The sequence below is a fragment of the Rhinopithecus roxellana genome, chromosome 3 (assembly GCF_007565055.1).
Source record: "Rhinopithecus roxellana isolate Shanxi Qingling chromosome 3, ASM756505v1, whole genome shotgun sequence".
Classification (NCBI taxonomy): domain Eukaryota; kingdom Metazoa; phylum Chordata; class Mammalia; order Primates; family Cercopithecidae; genus Rhinopithecus; species Rhinopithecus roxellana.
Window position 1 is genome coordinate 54,602,766 of NC_044551.1, and position 20,510 is coordinate 54,623,275.

Here is a 20,510-nt window from a genome sequence, read left to right on the forward strand (position 1 = left end):
CTTTTTAACATTATTATTATTGTAAGGAATGTATAAATGTCTTTTCATTCAAAAACACAAAATAAGTTATCAGTAGGCATGGACAATGACAACTACAAACCATCAACCATCATATACCTTGTCAAATGGAACCCTTTACTGAAACCTGCAACCTGTTCTTTAGTCTCTTTTTTGAAGTGATTTCTCTGAGATTATTGGTGAGAAACACAACTCTGAGCTTCCTGTAACAGTTCCTGAGTAGTGATAAAGCACTATTTAAGGAGTTAGAACTCACTGCCTCCCATGCCACCTCCACCCACTCTGCCTGTGCCAGGGTCCTTCTCTTTAGGATCTTCCTGACACCTTCTTCTCTGAAACAGGTGTTCTCTGTTTCAGGCAGAGAAGCAGCAGTCCTTCCTATACCATAATAGTGATGATTATGCCTGTCCCCCTCCCCACCATCCCTCTCCCCCGTGCAGCCAAAGATCTCCCAGCAGGGCTTCACAACTAACTTCTGAGGGGCTTCGCACAATGTTCTCGGCTGTCAGGGATCCTCCTAACTTCTGCTCTTGTGAAGGTCACTGCAGGCATTTTGAATGTTTTATAAAACAATTTCTGTATCAGTATTTTGATCTTTATTAGTTGCAATTCATGAGTCCCAAACTGGAATACACCGAAACCAAGCCCAACCACCTCTTAGAAAGAAGCCTCCTTCACAAGCAGCTGGAACCACCTTGAGTGTCTCTGGGGCTGCTTCTTTTTATTCACTCGGCCTCACCTGTCCCACAAGCCCTTGGCATGGCTGTTTCATCTGAAATTTTTGCTATGTGTTCATTCATACTCGCTAGTATTGACCTTTCTTGAATGTGTTTTTCCATCTGAGGTTCATCACCTTTCTTTTTTAAAGGTGTGGTGGCATCATCTTTGGTCACAATGACTTCTACTTTTTCGAGGCTGAACATCTTCAAGATTTGGAGTGAGCCCCTCTTCTTCAAACACCTGCAAAAACATTTAAAAATAAGGTAGTTTCAGGGTATGGTTTTTCTTTAATCTACCAAATTTATTCATAATACATTATGCAGGTGTTTTGATGAGAATCCAGAAACCTCTTTAGATACCATATTTCTCTGAAATGTGAGAATGGAAGATCATTGCTATTCCAGGACAAGTCTTGTGCATAGAGCTTTTTATTGCTTTAATTTGCATTATTTCATTTACTCCTCAGAACTCTGTCAGTTAGCAACAGCTTGATCATGCAGATGAGTTAACGGAACCCAGAGGAAACTCGCCCAAAGTTATACAGTTAGCAGTTGGTGGAGCCAGGACTAGATGCTGGGCCTTGACTGTCAGTCCAGTATTCTGTCTACTAGATCATTCTGTCTTTCAGATCATTCTAATCTGAGAACAGGTAGACAGGAAGATCATTCCTGACCAGGAGCATGATGCTTAGACCTAAAAGGGACCCTGTTCTGTATCTAAGTCAACCCCCGTCCTCCTAAATATTCAAGTGGATGTATCTAACTAAGAAAATGCAAACTATAGGACTGTATACCTATAAATGTTATCCCTGGAAAGAAAAGTAACATTTGGTAAATGTACAAAAAATATGGAAAAAATTTGCATGTTATCCTTGTGCAGGGGCCATGCTAATCTTCTCTGTACTGTTCCAATTTGAGTCTACGTGCTGTTAAGCAATCTCCAGAATATTTTAAAATGAATCTACTACAATAAAAAAGATCAAAGGGTGTCACATGGTAAGCACTGTTTTGTAAAACATTTGTATAAGTTGCATACGTGTGTATATGTGTGAATCAGGATGTAAAGTTTCCTTCTGACTGTGAGTTGTGCCAGCAAATGTTGGGAGCCACTGGTATGGTGGAAAGAGCCTTGGAAGTGGGTTCAAATACTTAGTTCCAGTCTCTGCTTTGCCAGCAACTACCTGTGTGAGTGCGGCCAAGTAAGTTATCCCCTCAGGCCCTCGATTTCCTTATTTTTCAAAGGAGTAGGTTGGACTAGATTATTTTTGAGTTCCATTCCTCTCAGATTCTATCAGTCTGGGGGTTCTTTCATGGCATCACTGAAACACAGAAGCCTTCTAAATGGGGAAGATGGGTGGAAAGAGGGGACAGGCTCAGAACAGCAAGCAGGAGCCAGGTACAGCCACGTGACTTTGCCGAAAGCGGTTGCTGCCAGTGCTCATACTCACTGCCTGTTATCATGTTAGTGGCACCCCTAGATCCTGCTGTCATGAGGGTGTGAATGATGACCACGGTTAAATCCAAATTGGAGCCTGTGGATGGCAGTGGAGGTGAGGACTGCCAAACGCATGCACCTGGTCCCAGGCTTGGCACTGCGAGGGCTCAAAAGCAGTTCTTAATGATAAGCATGATAAATACTCAAAGTGGGAAGCAAAGGAAAGGCAACTTAAATAGAACAAGTTGAAATTTAGCAGCCGTATTCCCTCTACAATCTAAGTGGCCCTGGAGTAATAAAGACCTTCTTTGGAAAAAAAAATAAGGGAGGTGAGCGATTTCAGCAGATATGCAATGTGAAATTCCTACTGTAACTCCTCTTCTGTTGTAGACTAGCATTTAGTTTTCTGTAAAGAGCAGGGACCTGTTCTCACGTTTCACTCATTTGATGGGTAAGATGCAAAGCTAATTTCATGGTGGTGAAACACCCAAGAGGTTGCTTGCTTTCCGTTAATGTAGAAGACATCTTTGACATTAACACATAGGAGATTATATACATATATACACACATACACATGAGAGCTGATAAATGCATTTAATGCATAAATTATTTATTGGTCTTGGGACGGCATACAACATGACAAGAAATGAGATATATCTGTGTGATATGCTTGCACATGTAGAAATTGAAGGAGTATTTTTTTTCCTCAGGTAGAAACATAATTCCAGAAAACATTCTGCCTTTGAAGAACAAAAGTACAAAGATGTTCCAACAGTTGAATGTTACAGTTTTGCAAAATTGCTTATTATTCATTGCATTTGGAAACAGGGCATGGAGAAGAAAATCATCTTTCTCAGCCTAAATCTCTTTAGCATGCTCCAGTTTCATGTCACCGGCTAGGTAACATTTAATAAGATGTGTCTGTTGGCCTGCACAAAACCTGGCCGACAAGAGTCTCGTGTGTCATGATGCAGATCAAAAGTGGGCTTGGTTGTTGTTCAGCACTGTGTATTTTCAAAGAAATAAATTAATAATTTAAGGCCTTTTAGAACTTGTGGAGGGCACCAGACTGACAGCTTGGGGCTGGGGCCTGTCTACTGCCCAGAAGCATCATGGGTGCAAGTCTGGAAATGTCCCCACCCAGCCCACAAGAGAGCCTCCCCCAGTCTTCCTTCCACGAGACCCAAGAGAAAATGTAGCATGGTGGTTGGGTCCCAGCATGACCTGGGGTGTGCAGGAGGCACTGCTGGACGAAGTGGGGAGAAAACGCGCTTGTCAGCCCCTCCTTTGGGGTAGGTGGCTGGGGAGATTTAAGAGGTGAGTACCTTTCTGGTCATGACCCATCACTACTGGAACTAACTAAACCCAGGAACCTCATGTAGGAAGTTGGTGTGGCCACTTCTTCAGTTACTCTATCTACTTTCAAACTACAAAAACAAAAACAAAAAAATCCAAAACCAAAACAAAAAAATAACTCAGTATGAAGTCTCAACAGAAAAAAAGAAAAACTCCACAGTCTTTGCTAACCAAGTGGCTGTTATTTTTGGCTGTGGCTGGGCTGGTGAGATGCTCTTTGGCCGTCTGTCACTGTGCACAGCAGTCTGACTGGAATTTTAGCGAACCAGGAAAGGGATGGCTATATTTGGCCTCTGGAAGGGAAGTTGCTGAGATGGAGACCGTGCTTTGGGTCACAGGATTTGAGCCAGCAGGAGGGGAAGCAACTTGCCCCATTTCCCATTTTCAGCTGAGGAAGCGGGTGGGACAACACAACCTAAACCTTTGTCAGGAAGAGGTCTCTAGGTGAACACACCACACTGTTCCCAGGGGAACTTGTTCCAGCCCAAGGAGACCGGCCTTGGCCTGACTGGCCAGGTGAGCGTGGGCTCAGTTACAGTGCCTGTGAAGCAGGATTATTACCTCTGTTAGTCTTTATTTAGCCCTTGGCACTGGATCTAGGCCTTCTCCTGGTATTTTATTCATGGAAGCATCTAGGACTTGTTTACTAGTTACTATTCATGTGCCCCTATGTTTGCTCTTGGAATGTCAGCATTTTGGTTTACTTTTAGGACCCACAGAGCTTCTACATACAAGGACATTTAAAAATTTTTAAAAATCAGACATTGGACTAGGTTGCCTTCCCCATTTAGGCTCTAGGTTATGTGTGTATATATATGCACACACACACACACACATATACACACACATATACATACACTATATATATGTACACATATATACACACACACACATATAACCTAGAGCTTAAATGGGGAAGGCAACCTATATGTATTATGTATACACACATAACCTAGAGCTTAAATGGGAAGGCAACCTATATAATAAATTATTAAATCTTCAATTATATTATAAAAAGAATGACATTCGAGTTATGATAGAAAAACAAGATTATTGTTTATAGAGATATCACTAAAATATGCATTTTGTAAGGCTCATTGATTTATTTCCAATTCGAGAAGCAACATAGACATACAAAATGGTTCATTAGATATTCATTATACCTCCTTGGCTGCTTTTATTAGAAGTACCCATGGTGCCAATGGCAAGGTTGATATTTTCAGGGGTGGAATCAATGCTTGAAACTCATCAATATCTTATAAGCAGTTTTGGTTTAAGGTATTTTGATGATTTCATTGAAATGTTTTACCCCATTAAAAAGCTATAACTTAAACTGTGGTGCAGGGCGGGTGCACATTAGATGATAAATGGCTTTGTGTAAGAGATTTCAGATTTGTCAAATCTGCATTAAAGAACTATATTTGAAATTGGTTGGAAGGTTGGGTGAATTCTCTAGGTAAAAATGACATTTGTTTTATGGATCCCTCCGAAACAATTTCCCAAGAGTTTTCATTTGAATAAATCACATCTAAGTTCAGCACTCCAGAAACAGCTAGAAAGGGAGAGTTGCCTTTGCTTTTCTGCTTCCTCTTTTCTGGGAAAAGAGTCAATTTCCTCATCTATAAAGAGAGTGAGACTAGATAACCTGGAGGTCAAAGTACTTACAGCCTTTCACTTATTAATTCATTCACTTAATGCTTATTTACTGACCAGGGGTGGGCATGTTCTGGCACTAAAGGAACAGCAACATACAAAACCTAGTCCTTGTTCTGGTGGAGGTGACATCCTACAAGGAGAAAGACAATAAACAGATGAGATAATTTCATGAATAATGTATTGCTATGAAGGCAGGAAAGAGTATTGTGTTTAGAAGTTGTGGGTGGGTGGTGCCTGCAACCTTCTCTGAGAAAGAGTCATTTCAGCTGAAGAGAAGCCAGGAGTGAACATCTAGAGGAAGAGTATTCCAGAGAGAGTAACAGCCAGGGTGAGAGGCAATGCAATAGCATGCTAGGGGAAGAGAAGTGTCCAGGTCTTCCCTTCTTGGGTCTTCCTCCCCTGCCTCTGCTGCAACGGTGAATACTCTGCTGTAAGGAAGTGACTGAGGCCAAGGTGGCTGCAGAAGGAGTACAGAAGGGAGAGAAATCAGAGGATGGGGAACACTGGGGTCAGAGGTGGATAGATCTGTTACAATAGACTAGGCTGCACTGCAGTGATGAGGAAGCACCCCATCTCAGTGGCTTAACCAAGCACATGTTTCTTTCTTGCTCGTGTTGTGGTCTGATGCCAGTCTGATGCTCCTTTCTGAGTAGGGATACAGATTCTTGCCGTCATGTGTCTCCACCATCGCAGGGTCCTTTATTTTCAGTCTCACAAATTGGAAGGGGAGAATGAGTGGAATATTGTGTTGAATGTTTTAGAGGCCAGCCCTGTACTGGCCGCCTGACTAGAATCCAGTGACATGACTCTAATCTAATTGGTGAGCATCGAGTCAGTTTTAGCCAAAAGAGAAAAAGGCATAAAAGAAGGGGTTCTACTGCTCTCCCCAAATACTTGAAGACTTGCACTGCACATGTACCATCTTGTCCAGGAGTGCTGGTGAAGGGGTTCAGATGGGGAGGTAATGTCCTCACAGTGATGACTTCTCATCATCTCCACTAGACAGTACACGGAGAAGAAAGACTGGGGAAAAGGTCACCATTTCAGCCCTTGAAGGGAGCTCAGGAAGATGAGCCTCTCACTTTAAGCTCAAACCAAGTTATTTTGCTACTTGTTCTGAATCTGGAGGAAGAGCCAGGTTTGATGCGAGAGGCTCCTAACTCCTATTGCCTGGCATTCAAGACTTCCTTCCATCTGTCTTTAGCTCATGTTCTATCCAACATTGCTTCTCACATCTCAGAACATCTGCTCTAGCCAGGCCAGACTTCTCCAGCCTTCCCATCCAATAGAGAATGAACTTCATTCTCCTGTGTTCTCATCATTCTTCTCTTGCAGTGCCTGGTTCCTCCTCTCCACCCAAATCTTGAGTCCTTCTTATCTTTGTGGAAGTTCGCTGCCTTGGGGACCCTCAGCTCTGGGGGATCATATGCATTATTCCTATGTACCACTGGTGGAATAGGCTGGCTCAAGGGGGTACAGTCACAAAGAGGCTGTACATTTCTCCTACCCAGCTTCAGATATGCTCAGGCAGGTCCCTACTTCCTGTGCTTTGGCGACATCTCTTGCAGATGCCTTGGCTTTCTGGATTGCTTCCAACTACTAGAAAAGCCTCAATTCTGATAATGAGATTTCTTTTCAGTGTTAAAGGTCCAGTTCAGCTTAATGTCAAACTTCAATCTCACCTGCAAATCAAAGTTAGTGATATCAGCTGAAGCTCAGGTTCATGCAGTTGGGAAGGAGGGGTTGATTGGCAATTTTATTCTCTCTCTACCTCATCTCTCTTCTGGCTCTTCCAGGATCCAGGCTGGTATTGGTGAGATTAGAGGAAGAGGGACAGAAAAATATCTCACATCAAGATTCTCTCTTGGCTGTGGTTGAGAGGCCCTGCAATGCCCTTCATTCTGGCAGGGTTCTTTCATGAGGCACATTTTTGGCAACGCAGAGGAAACTCCTCTCACTCATCACACAACCTTCAACCACTTCTCCCTCTCACTACGCTCCAGCCACGCTGGCCTTCTTTCCATTCTCAATTCTGGGCAGTTCTTTTCAGCTTCAGAGCCTTGGCATTTTCATTCTCCCTGTCTGGATCCTGCTGTCCCTCTCTTTTCTAAGTAGCCCCTAGTGATTTTTAAAATCTCAGCTCAAGTGTCAAGTCTTCAGAACACCCTAACATAAACTCTTACCAGGGCAGGCCCTAGTTGTGCACTCTCCTAGCCCCTGTAATGAGGACATTAATTGTATAAACAGCTGTTTAGCATCTCTCTTTCCCACGTGAATGTGAGTTCCAAGAAGGCTTGATAAATTGGTTTATTGGGCTGTTTTTACATTGCTGTAAAGAAATACCCAAGGCTGGGTAATTTGTAAAGAAAAGAAGTTTAATTGGCTCACGATTCTGCCGGCTGTACAAGCATGGCTGCAACATCTGTCTCTGGTGAGGCTTCAGGAAGCTTACAATCATGGTGGAAGGCAACGAGGAGTCAGCATGTCACATGGTGAGAGCAGAAACAAGAGAGAGAAAAGGGGGAGGTCCCAGAGTTTTAAACAACCAGGTCCCTCATGAACTAACTTGAGTGAGAACTCACTTGTCCCCAAAGGGATAGTGCTAAACTATTAATGAGAGATCTGCCCTCATGATCCAATCACCTCCCCCCAGGCCCAACCTGTAACACTGGGAATCACATTCCAACATGAGATTTGGAGTGGACAAACATTCAAACCATATCAATAGGCATTTGTAGAAAGACAGAGCAAATGAATGTTCCTAATAAGTAAATGAGCACCTCGACATGCCAAGCAGATAGTAGGCACTTAATAATTATTTGTGGAACTGACATGAAATTGAAGGCAGGAGCCATGTCTGTTAATTTCTGGATTCGTGATATGACTTAGTTCAATAAATGCCTGTTGCCCAATGTTTTGAATAACCTCATCGGAATTAACACAAATAATGGAGAATTGGCTGCAACATGGTTCTGACCTGCACCTTATGGATGTTCCTCAATGTCAGCAGAAGAATTACTTTTATCTTTACAAAGAACTACGTCAGCCAAGACAGGATGCTTGCATTTAATCAGCTGACTTTATATTCTGTAGTCTGAGAGGAGCATGATTGCAGGAAGGGACATGGATAATGTAACCATAGATCCAAAGAATGACAATTTCTAAATAATTTGTCCCTTTGTTCTCTTTAGTGCACTTGTACTTCTATTAGCCCAACCAATCCAATTCTTGGTTCCCCAAACAGGGTCACCATATGTACCTTCAACCTGACTTGTATGAAGACTTGTTTTATTAGTCACAATTAGTTGCAGGTGCAAAGACTGGGGGCACAACTAACTGTGTCTGGAATCACCTCCTCACATATGCAATTAAACACTTGCACACTCAGAATTAGGTTCAAGTGGCTAATTGCACCCGGAAGCAGGTAATTGCAGGTGCAATTAGCTACAAGTGCAATTTTTCACCCGAGACTAATTGCTCCCAAAGTAAGGAGAGAGGGATTGGAAATTCAGCACCGAATGTATGTGTGGTTATTGCAACCACCTGTGATTTTAATAGTCGCTTCCCCCCTCCCCCCCGACTTATAGTGTGGTGGCCTCCCTTTGGTCTTTTTGAATAGCTAAATTGCTTAACTCCTTCTGTATATTTGTTCTACAGCATTCTCTTTCCAGCTGGGTATTCTTTTCCTTACTTAGACTCTCTTTCTTTAGAATTTATTTATTTTGTTCTGTAATCCCTGGCTATTTAAAGACCATGTATTCCTCCATTGTTTAACTGTATCTAAAACTTCTCAGAATCTAAGTAAATAATGGTCAATAACTTGAACAGCTTAGTAGATGGTAACCGTCAAGTAGCTCTTGAACACTGTTCCTTGAGGAATATCATTTAAACATAACAGATGTAAAGCTCTTTTTCCCATCCCTGGTGACGAGGAGATGGATCACTCAGTCAAAGCACCCAGAAACCTGTCTTCACTAGCAGGTTTATTTTTTTCCTACTAGCTTTTCTCCCGTATCAGTAAAAGTCCAATCAGGAGAGCACCATCTTTTTTTAATTTTAATTTAATTTAATTTAATTTAATTTTTTAGATAGAGACTTGCTTTGTCACCCAGGTTGGAGCATAGTCGCATGATCTTGGCTCACTGCAACCTCCGTCTTCTGAGTTCAAGCAATTATCCTGCTTCAGCCTCCCAAGTAGCTGGGATTACAGGCACCCACCACCATGCTCAGCTAAATTTTTGGATTTTTAGTAGAGACAGGGTTTCACCATGTTCGCCAGGCTGGTTTCAAAATCCTGATCTCAAGTAATCCATCCACCTCATCCTCCCAAAGTGCTAGGATTGCAGGCATGAACCACCACGCCTAGCCAGTTTTTTAATTTTTTAATGACTACAAAATGAAAGCATAATTGGAAAAAAATTCAATGAATTTAATTTAAATTGAATACACTTAAAATAACCAAGGAAACCAGAACTTTTAATACTACTACAGAAAATCTTTTGATCATGTAAACATTATTTAAGTAAGCTGTTGATCACCAGTTATTTTAACAGAGATAATTTAATAAAGGGGATTATTAGGTTAGTATTAGGACGGAAAAGGCAAAAAAGGAAGCCTGAGGTATCTCAGTGATAGTAACTGCAGGGAGCAGCTACCACTCCAAGGGCTGAGGAAACAAAGCAAGAGACTGGAGTTAATAGAACCTAGATGCTTAGGGGAAGGGCCAAGCAAAGCTGGAACACAGGCCTCTGGTGGAGGGTTTTCCCAGGCTGGTGCGGAACCTCAGCAGCTTGAGGAGGGATCACATAGAGTTGGGACTCAGAGCTCTTAAGAGATGTCCAACTGGTTTTGTACCCTTGGAATTTGGAGAAGAGACCTGGCAGAGCTGGGACCCACAATGTTGAGTGGGGCTTCCTCCCAGGTGGTCCTGAACTGTGAGCAACCCACCAAACACTGCAGCGCTATTTATAAAACAGAAAAAAATGCCTGCAGGATGTGCCCTGAGAGTGGGGCTGGTAGTCTTTTGCTGGATCCAACCAGGACGAAGCATGTTTTGATATGAGCAGGTAAAAAAGGGGCATGAAGTTAGTGAATCAGAGCCTTTGCAGGCGTGTGAGTTTATGTGTCTTCTTTTCTCTGCATTCGGCATTTTCCTTTGCATGATTTTATTCTCATTGTGTCATGCTGAAAATACGTGCATGTGTGAGAGAGACAGAGAGAGAGAGAAAAAGAATATCATAGTGAGTGCAAGCCAGTGGTGGTCATAAGATGGTGATCTTAGCAGGTGTGCACAGCTGGCTCTGCCCAGCGATGTGCAGCAGATTTCATTTCCTCATAGCTCACCTGGCTGGTTAATCTCCTTTTGCCCTTTCCTGCTGTGAGAATTCATGGCCAGCCTGAAGCCAACCTCCTGACTTCTGTGGAGTGCTGACTCCTCCACTTCCCTGCTTAGTCACTCTGAGGTGGAACAGGATCCCACTTGCTAAGCTAGTGGCTGCCTCTGCTGAATGCCAATCTGAAGGGGCGATCAACCCCTTTGAACTCCCTCTGGCTATTGAGTCTGCCATTGTTCAGACCCTGCAGTGTGCATGGACCGGTGACAAAGCCCGGGTGAGGAAGCAAGAGATGACAACCGGAGGGGAACAGGGGAGGGCAGGAAGGCCTTTGACTTGGCCTGGACACCTGGCGACGCTTTATGGCCCCAGACAGACTCTCCTGCTCCAAGATCCAGCCCAGGGGCTGTGAAGGTCACTTGGTGCTCGCTGCCCATGGGAAGGAAGTGTTTCCTTGGGCAGCAGAACCAGGCTCCTTAATGACTGCTTCAGCTGAACATTTCTACTTGGAAAGAAGAGCAAATGTTCCTTTGCCCTTGCCACCCTGCTTAGTTGTAACTTAGGCCCCTCAAGAAGGAACATAAATATTAGGGAAGTCAGGTCACCTACCAATGGTTTGGGCTAAGAAAAACATTTTTTTCTTCTCAGGAAAGTGAATAAAACCACATGATGGAAAATGTTGGAAATAGAGGAAAGAGAACAACAGCTTTAAAAAATCTGAGTAACCTGTACTAGTCACTAACAGCATTTGAAGGTGCTTTTACCCACTCCTCCCCTGTGCAAATAGTTCATTCATTCATTCATTCTCTAAGTGTTAGTTGAGTGTCTACCATTGCCACTTGCTGGAGATAGGACCCTGAACAAAATAGATCAAAAGTCTAGCTCCTAGGGAGCTTCTATTCTTGGTAGGGGGAGAGGGGCACATCTTGCATATTCAGTTTCTTATCCTGTTGTCATTTGTCAGTTGATCTTAGGAGCACTTCCCTTGTCATTGCATCATCTTCATACCCATTATTCTGATGATTGCTTGCTTTTCCGAGTGAATGGATCAGACTCCACTTAACCACCTCACTGCTGTCCAGTGGTTTCCCATTTGCACAGTTTTAAATAATGGCGTGGTTAGTATATTTGTGTAGGCGGATTAAAAAACCCATTTGCACAGTTTTAAATAATGCTGTGGTTAGTATATTTGTATAGGCAGAATAAAATATATATATATATTTTATTATACTTTAAGTTCTAGGGTACATGTGCACAACGTGCAGGCTTGTTAAATATGAATATATGTGCCATGTTTGTGTGCTGCACTCATTAACTCGTCATTTACATTAGGTATATCTCCTAATGCTATCCCTCCCCCCACTCCCCTTCCTGTGTCCAAGTGATCTCATTTTTCAGTTCCCACCTATAAGTGAGAACACGCGGTATTTAGTTTTCTGTTCTTGTGACAGTTTGGTAAGAATGATGGTTTCCAGCTGCAACCATGTCCCTACAAAGGACACGAACCCATCCTTTTTTATGGCTGCACAGTATTCCATGGTGTATATGAGCCACATTTCCTTAATCCAGTCCATCACTGATGGACGTTTGGGTTGATTCCAAGTCTTTGCTATTGTGAATAGTGCCGCAATAAACATAGGTGTGCTTGTGTCTTTATAGCAGTGTGACTTATAATCCTTTGGGTATATCCCCAGTAATGGGTATTTTCTACTTCTAGATCTTTGAGGAATTGGTATTTCTAGTTCTACATCCTTGAGGAATTGCCACACTGTTTCCACAATGGTTGAACTAGTTTACAGTTCCACCAACAGTGTAAAAGTGTTCCTATTTCTCCACATCCTCTCCAGCACCTGTTGTTTCCTGATTTTTTAATGATTGCCATTCTAACTGGTGTGAGATGGTATCTTATTGTGGTTTTGATTTGCATTTCTCTGATGGCCAGTGATGATGAGCATTTTTTCATGTGTCTATTGGCTGTATGAATGTCTTCTTTTGAGAAGTGTCTGTTAATATCCTTTGCCCACTTTTTGATGGGGTTGTTGGTTTCTTTCTTGTAAATTTGTTTGAGTTCTTTATAGGTTCTGGATATTAACCCTTTGTCAGATGAATAGATTGCAAAAATTTTCTCCCATTCTGTAGGTTGCCTGTTCACTCTGATGGTAGTTTCTTTTGCTGTGCAGAAGTTCTTTAGTTTAATGAGATCCCATTTGTCAATTTTGGCTTTTGCTGCCGTTGCTTTTGGTGTTTTAGACATGAAGTCCTTGCCCATGCCTATGTCCTGAATGGTATTACCTAGGTTTTCTTCTAGGGTTTTTATGGTATTAGGTCTAACATTTAAGTCTCTAATCCATCTTGAATTAATTTTCGTATAAGGAGTAAGGAAAGGATCCAGTTTCAGCTTTCTACTTATGGCTAGCCAATTTTCCCAGCACCATTTATTAAATAGGGAATCCTTTCCCCATTTCTTGTTTCTCTCAGGTTTGTCAAAGATCAGATGGCTGTAGATGTGTGGTATTATTTCTGAGGACTCTGTACTGTTCCATTGGTCTATATCTCTGTTTTGGTACCAGTACCATGCTGTTTTGGTTACTGTAGCCTTGTAGTATAGTTTGAAGTCAGGTAGCGTGATGCCTCCAGCTTTGTTCTTTTGGCTTAGGATTGTCTTGGCAATGTGGGCTCTTTTTTGGTTCCATATGAACTTTAAAGTAGTCTTTTCCAATTCTGTGAAGAAAGTCATTGGTAGCTTGATGGGGATGGCATTGAATCTATAATTTACTTTGGGCAGTTTGGCCATTTTCACGATATTGATTCTTCCTATCCATGAGCATGGTATGTTCTTCCATTTGTTTGTGTCCTCTTTTATTTCACTGAGCAGTGGTTTGTAGTTCTCCTTGAAGAGGTCCTTTACATCCCTTGAAAGTTGGATTCCTAGGTATTTTATTCTCTTTGAAGCTATTGTGAATGGGAGTTCATTCACGATTTGGCTGTCTGTCTGTTACTGGTGTATAAGAATGCTTGTGATTTTTGCACATTGATTTTGTATCCCAAGACTTTGCTGAAGTTGCTTCTCAGCTTAAGGATATTTTGGGCTGAGACGATGGGGTTTTCTAAATTTACAATCCTGTCATCTGCAACAGGGACAATCTGACTTCTTCTTTTCCTAACTGAATACCCTTGATTTCTTTCTCTTGCCTGATTGCCCTAACCAGAACTTCCAACACTATGCTGAATAGGAGTGGTGAGAGAGGGTATCCCTGTCTTGTGCCAGTTTTCAAAGGGAATGCTTCCAGTTTTTGCCCATTCAGTATGATATTGGCTGTGGGTTTGTCATAAATAGCTCTTATTATTTTGAGATATGTTCCATCAATACCGAATTTATTGAGAGTTTTTAGCATGAAGGGCTGTTGAATTTTGTCAAAGGGCTTTTCTGCATCTATTGAGATAATCATGTGGTTTTTGTCTTTGGTTCTGTTTATATGCTGGATTACATTTATTGATTTGCATATGTTGAACCAGCCTTGCATCCCAGGGATGAAGCCCACTTGATCATGGTGGATAAGCTTTTTGATGTGCTGCTGGATTCAATTTGCCAGTATTTTATTGAGGATTTTTGCATCGATGTTCATCAGGGATATTGGTCTAAAATTCTCTTTTTTTGTTGTATCTCTGTCAGCCTTTGGTATCAGGATGATGTTGGCCTCGTAAAATGAGTTAGGAAGGATTCCCTCTTTTTCTATTGATTGGAATAGTTTCAGAAGGAATGGCACCAATTCCTCCTTGTACCTCTGGTAGAATTCAGCTCTGAATCCGTCTGGTACTGGACTTTTTTTGGTTGGTAGGCTATTAATTATTGCCTCAATTTCAGAGCCTGCTATTGGTCTATTCAGGTATTCAGCTTCTTCCTGGTATAGTCTTGGGAGAGTGTAAGTGTCCAGGAAATTATCCATTTTTTCTAGGTTTTCTAGTTTATTTGCGTAGAGGTGTTTATAGTATTCTCTGATGGTAGTTTGTATTTCTGTGGGGTCCGTGGTGATATCCCCTTTATCATTTTTTATTGCATCTATTTGATTCTTCTCTCTTTTCTTCTTTATTAGTCTTGCTAGCAGTCTATCAATTTTGTTGATGTTTTCAAAAAACCAGCTCCTGGATTCATTGATTTTTTGTAGGATTTTTTGTGTCTCTATCTCCTTCAGTTTTGCTGATCTTAGTTATTTCTTGCCTTCTGCTAGCTTTTGAATGTGTTTGCTCTTGCTTCTCTAGTTCTTTTAATTGTGATGTTAGGGTGTCAATTTTAGATCTTTCCTGTTTTCTCTTGTGGGCATTTAGTGCTATAAATTTCCCTCTACACACTGCTTTAAATGTGTCCCAGAGGTTCTGGTATGTTGTATCTTTGTTCTCATTGGTTTCAAAGAACATCTTTATTTCTACCTTCATTTCGTTATGTACCCAGTAGTCATTCAGGAGCAGGTTGTTCAGTTTCTATGTAGTTGAGCAGTTTTGATTGAGTTTCTTAGTCCTGAGTTCTAGTTTGATTGCACTGTGGTGTGAGAGGCAGTTTGTTATAATTTCTGTTCTTTTGCATTTGCTGAGGAGTGCTTTACTTCCAATTATGTGGTCAGTTTTAACATAAGTGCAATGTGGTGCTGAGAAGAATGTATATTCTGTTGATTTGGGGTGGAGAGTTCTGTAAATGTCTATTAGGTCCACTTGGTGCAGAGTTGAGTTCAATCCCTGGATATCCTTGTTAACTTTCTGTCTCGTTGATCTGTCTAATGTTGACAGTGGGATGTTAAAGTCTCCCATTATTATTGTATGGGAGTCTAAGTCTCTTTGTAAGTCTCTAAGGACTTGCTTTATGAATCTGGGTGGTCCTGTATTGGGTGCATATATATTTAGGATAGTTAGGTCTTCCTGTTGAATTGATCCCTTTACCATTATGTAATGGCCTTCTTTGTCTCTTTTGATCTTTGATGGTTTAAAGTCTGTTTTATCAGAGACTAGGATTGCAACCCCTGCTTTTTTTGTTTTCCATTTGCTTGGTAGATCTTCCTCTATCCCTTTATTTTGAGCCTATGTGTGTCTCTGCATGTGAGTTGGGTCTCCTGAATACAGCAAACTGATGGGTCTTGACTCTTTATCCAATTTGCCAATCTGTGTCTTTTAATTGGACAATTTAGTCCATTTACATTTAAGGTTAATATTGTTATATGTGAACTTGATCCTGTCATTATGATATTATCTGGTTATTTTGCTTGCTAGTTGGTGCAGTTTCTTCCTAGCATCGATGGACTTTACATTTTGACATGTTTTTTGCAATGGCTGGTACCTGTTGTTCCTTTCCATGTTTATTGCTTCCTTCAGGATCTCTTGTAGGGCAGGCCTGGTGGTGACAAAATCTCTAAGCATTTGCTTGTCTGTAAAGGATTTTATTTCGCTTTCACTTATGAAACTTAGTTTGGCTGGATATGAAATTCTGGGTTGAAAATTCTTTTCTTTAAGAATGTTGAATATTGGACCCCACTCTCTTCTGGCTTGGAGAGTTTCTGCTGAGAGATCTGCTGTTAGTCTGATGGGCTTCCCTTTGTGGGTAACCCGACCTTTCTCTCTGGCTACCCTTAAGATTTTTTCCTTCATTTCAACTTTGGTGAATCTGACAATTATGTGTCTTGGAGTTGCTCTTCTCAAGGAGTATTTTCGTGGTGTTCTCTGTATATCCTGAATTTGAATGTTGGCCTGCCTTACTAGGCTGGGGAAGTTCTCCTGGATGATATCCTGCAGAGTGTTTTCCAACTTGGTTCCCTTTCCCCCCTCACTTTCAGACACCTCAATCAGACGTAGATTTGGTGTTTTCACATAATCCCATATTTCTTGGAGGCTTTGTTCATTTCTTTTTACTCTTTTTTCTCTACACTTCTCTTCTCACTTCATTTCATTCATTTGATCTTGAATCACTGATACTCTTTCTTCCAGTTGATCGAGTCGGTTACTGAAGCTTGTGCATTTGTCATGTAGTTCTCGTGTTTTGGTTTTCATCTCTATCAGTTCATTTAAGGTCTTCTCTACATTGATTATTCTAGTTATCCATTCATCCTTTCTTTTTTCAAGGTTTTTAATTTCTTTGCGCTGGGTATGTACTTCCTCCTTTAGCTCTGAGAAGTTTGATCGACTGAAGCCTTCTCTCAACACTGCCAAGTCATTCTCCATCCAGCTTTGTTCTGTTGCTGGCAGTGAGCTGCGTTCCTTTGGAGGGGGAGATGCACTCTAATTTTTTGAATTTCCAGCTTTTCTGCCCTGCTTTTCCCCATCTTTGTGGTTTAATCTGCCTTTGGTCTTTGATAATGGTGACGTACTGATGGGGTTTTGGTGTGGGTGTCCTTTCTGTTTGTTAGTTTTCCTTCTAACATTCAGGACCCTCAGCTGTAGGTCTGTTGGAGATTGCTTGAGGTCCACTCCATACCCTGTTTGCCTGGGTATCAGCAGCAGAGGCTGTCGAAGATAGAATATTGCTGAACAGCGAGTGTTGCTGTCTGATTCTCGCTCTGGAAGCTTCTCAGGGGTGTACCCCACCGTGTGAGGTGTGAGGTGTTGGTCTGCCCCTAGTGGAGGACGTCTCCCAGTTAGGTTGCTCAAGGGTCAGGGACCCACTTGAGCAGGCAGTCTGTCCATTCTCAGATCTCAACCTCCGTGCTGGGAGATCCACTGCTCTCTTCAAAGCTGTCAGACAGGGGCATTTATCTCTGCTGAGGTTTCTGCTGCTTTTTGTTTAGCTATACCCTGTCCCCAGAGGAGGAGTCTACAGAGGCAGGCCCGCCTCCTTGACCTGTGGTGGGCTCCACCCAATTCGAGCTTCCCTGCAGCTTTGTTTCCCTACTTAAGCCTCAGCAATGGTGGGTGCCCCTCCCCCAACCTCGCTGCTGCCTTGCAGTTAGATCTCAGACTGCTGTGCTAGCAATGAGGGAGGCTCCGTGGGTGTGGGACCCTCTGGGTCAGGTGTGGGATATAATCTCCTGGTGTGCTGTTTGCTAAGTTCCTTGGTTAAGCGCAGTATTAGGGTGGGTGTTACCTGATTTTCCAGGTGTTGTGTGTCTCAATTTCCTTTGACTAGGAAAAGGAATTCCCTTCCCCCTTGTGCTTCCCACGTGAAGCGATGCCTCGCCCTGCTTCAGCTCTTGCTGGTTGGGCTGCACCCACGGACCAGCGCCAACTGTCTGATAGGCCCCAGTGAGATGAACCTGGTACCTCAGTTGAAAATGGAGAAATCACCTGTCTTCTGTGTTGCTCACGCTGGGAGCTGGAGGCTGGAGCTGTTCCTATTTGGCCATCTTGGGTGTGCCTCCCCCCAAAAATACATATTTTTGGGATAATTTCCTCTCTGGCTATGTCTTACACAGTATCAGGTAGGACTCTTGGTTACAAACAACAGACCTCAAATCTGGTTAGCTTAAGCAGAAAGGGAATTTACTGGAAGGCTATCTATCCAGTAGCCTATGGAATTATCAGAAGGCTGGAGAACCAAGCTCAGAAAAGCATCAGGAATGAGGGTCAGGGGCAAAAGTACAGTGCAGGTCCACACCCCGTACAGTCCCTGAGACCTGCTGCAGGTCCCTCCTCACTGCCTCCTACTCTCCTCTCAGCTCTTCCAGCTTTCCCAGGAGAAATCTCTCTCCTCCTGAAGCCTCTCTCTCGCGTCCTGGAATCTTGAGTTCAGGGTGGAGCACTGGTGGCTGGGTGAAGGTCAGCAGCCTGCTGTTCTGTTTCTAGGGAGTGACAGGAGGTGTCCTTCCTGACTCTCCAGATGGGAAGTGGCTTCTGCCAGAGAGGGGTGTAAACGCCTCTCTGCAGTGCTAGTAGGGACCAAGTATTCTCAGCGCCTCCAGCAGCCTAGGGGACTCAGCCTCCAGGACTGGAAAAAGGAGGGTGACATTCACATAAATGATTGTTTTTTGATAGGTAAGGAAACTGGGGCTTAAAAAGGATATGTGACTTACAGCAGACTACATTGCCAGCAAACCTGGGCTGTGAGGACTTGAGTCCAGGTCTTCTGAAACACCCGAGGGTTAGTTGGACAAGTATTACTTCCCTCCTCTGGGCTGGTGGCCTGTAAGGGGTGCCTGGAGCGATCCTCTTGCTGGGACAAAAGCCCTTTCAACAAAGGGGCCTTTGTAACAAGCCCTTCTTTGTTTGGCCACCAGGCTGTTCCCTGGAGTAATTAAAGCCTGTAGTCCTTAGATATAAGGCTTGCTAACACTGCTTGACAGGAAAACAACAATGTGAGTTTGGGTGCCAATGCTAGATTGGAAATGCATGTCCTCCTGCTCCCAGACACCTAGGGATGAACCACATGGCTAGATGGCCCTGCCCCTCCTCCCTGGCCACTCTGAATAGAGGAGGACAGCACCCACTGGTCCTACAGGATGGGGACTAGTGGCACTCTCCTGGGCAGTGCCAGGCAAGTAGGCTGGCATGCAGCTTTACTGCTGTGGCCGCGTCTCTGGGACCTGCTGGTGGACATCTGGCTTACTGCTGCTCAGAGGAGAAAAGTCACAGCCTTCCACGGGTCCTTGGATATCGGGCGCTGCCAACCTGCATCTTGTCCACAGTGTCCCCCCTGGGGTGGGGAGGTGCTGCTTTCCTTTGTCTAGGGAGATGTTCTCCCCTGCACTCCCTTGGGGTCTCAGGATACAGCATTAAAATTGGCTTATGTGTTTAGTCATCTTCTGTGAGACTGTCCCTTTATGCTAAAGACCCCTCAACTAGAGGAGAAAAGACAAGCTTGACTCTACCAGAACTAGGAAGTTAACCGTTTATGAGAGTTGTACTGCTGGGGACCATGAAGGACACTGGAAATAAACTCTGTCTCTGCTCTCAGAGAACTTCAGATGTCTCTCAGTGCGGCCACTACTTGGAGGGGAAAAGAGAGAAACTTCTCTCTTTAAAGACAGTACCCTGGGTCAGGGCCTTCACAGGCTGAGAGCTCTGTGGGGGCCTTCACTCACCCTGTTCCCTGCAGACACCCAAGGTGCAGCTCATCTGCCAGCAAACAAAGACATTCCAGGTATAGGTTAAAGTAGAATTTCAGCATTGGCAGAGTTACCATTCATAAATTCAACAACTTGTGTGTGCCCTCAAGGGCCTGTGGCAGGAGACGAGGTTTAATTGTGCTGAAGCACACATTTCCCTCACATGAGGTGGGTGAGTCACTTCACTACTGAGAACTGGGTACCAGGGTTTCAGCAGTTTTGGGCTCTTGGTTCCTCATCACCAAAGGCGATTTGTGGGGATCTTTATGTTTCAGCAGTATGTGAGAATCTGGGGAGTCATGAACAGCTCAGGCTGGGTCTCCTGTTACGCGGGAAGTCTCTGGTGGGGATGGTGCTGGGGTCTGGGAATCCCCCCTCGCCACGCCACTCCCCTCAAGCCCACAATCCTCTGGAGCCCTCAGGCTTAGGATCAGGCTCTTTCAGGCTCACCCCACCTGTCAACCAGGGGCGGGTGCACCCGCCCTCAAGATGCACACAGCTGCATTGCCTGCAGAGAATTTAAAACCAATAATAAAATCGACTATGAGTCAGTTTGCTTTTTATTATCCCCACGCCAGTAATTCTAAACAATGTCAGTGATAAAATAATCCTCCCACAAATCTTTTGTTTGTCCACTTCCTAAACAATTGCTGTGGTGACTATTGAATTTTAGTTCTATACATTCATATACATCTGTGTGCGTGTGTATACATATATTCCCATATATATATGCACATACATATATATGCTTCAAATTAGCACAGTTAATTACTTATCCTTTTACTAATATTATATTTTATGTGAAAGTAACTTAGGAGAACTTCCATTAAGACAGAATAGTTCAAGATGGTTCAAACCGGCTTCAGGCACAGTGTGTGTCTCCAGCCCCTGTGGTAGTAAGTATGCCTGCATTTAAATAATCGATAAAGGATGATAGTACAGTAATTGCAAAGCCAAGATACAAAACCTGAGT

General features: G+C 43.1%; 1 long non-coding RNA gene and 1 pseudogene across 1 annotated transcript in view; both read right to left on the reverse strand.

Annotated features, from left to right (window-relative positions):
* Nucleotides 1-599: 599 nt before the first annotated feature.
* LOC115896514 overlaps nt 600-20,510 on the reverse strand; it is a 48,447-nt gene continuing 28,536 nt past the window's right edge. Inside the window, exons 7-8 of the long non-coding RNA XR_004056411.1 lie at nt 5,194-5,314; nt 600-978 (exon numbers count right to left, since the gene is read on the reverse strand). This is a non-coding gene — a long non-coding RNA (uncharacterized LOC115896514). The remainder of the gene's footprint in view (nt 979-5,193; nt 5,315-20,510) is intronic.
* LOC115896620 lies at nt 1,580-1,674 on the reverse strand (annotated as a pseudogene).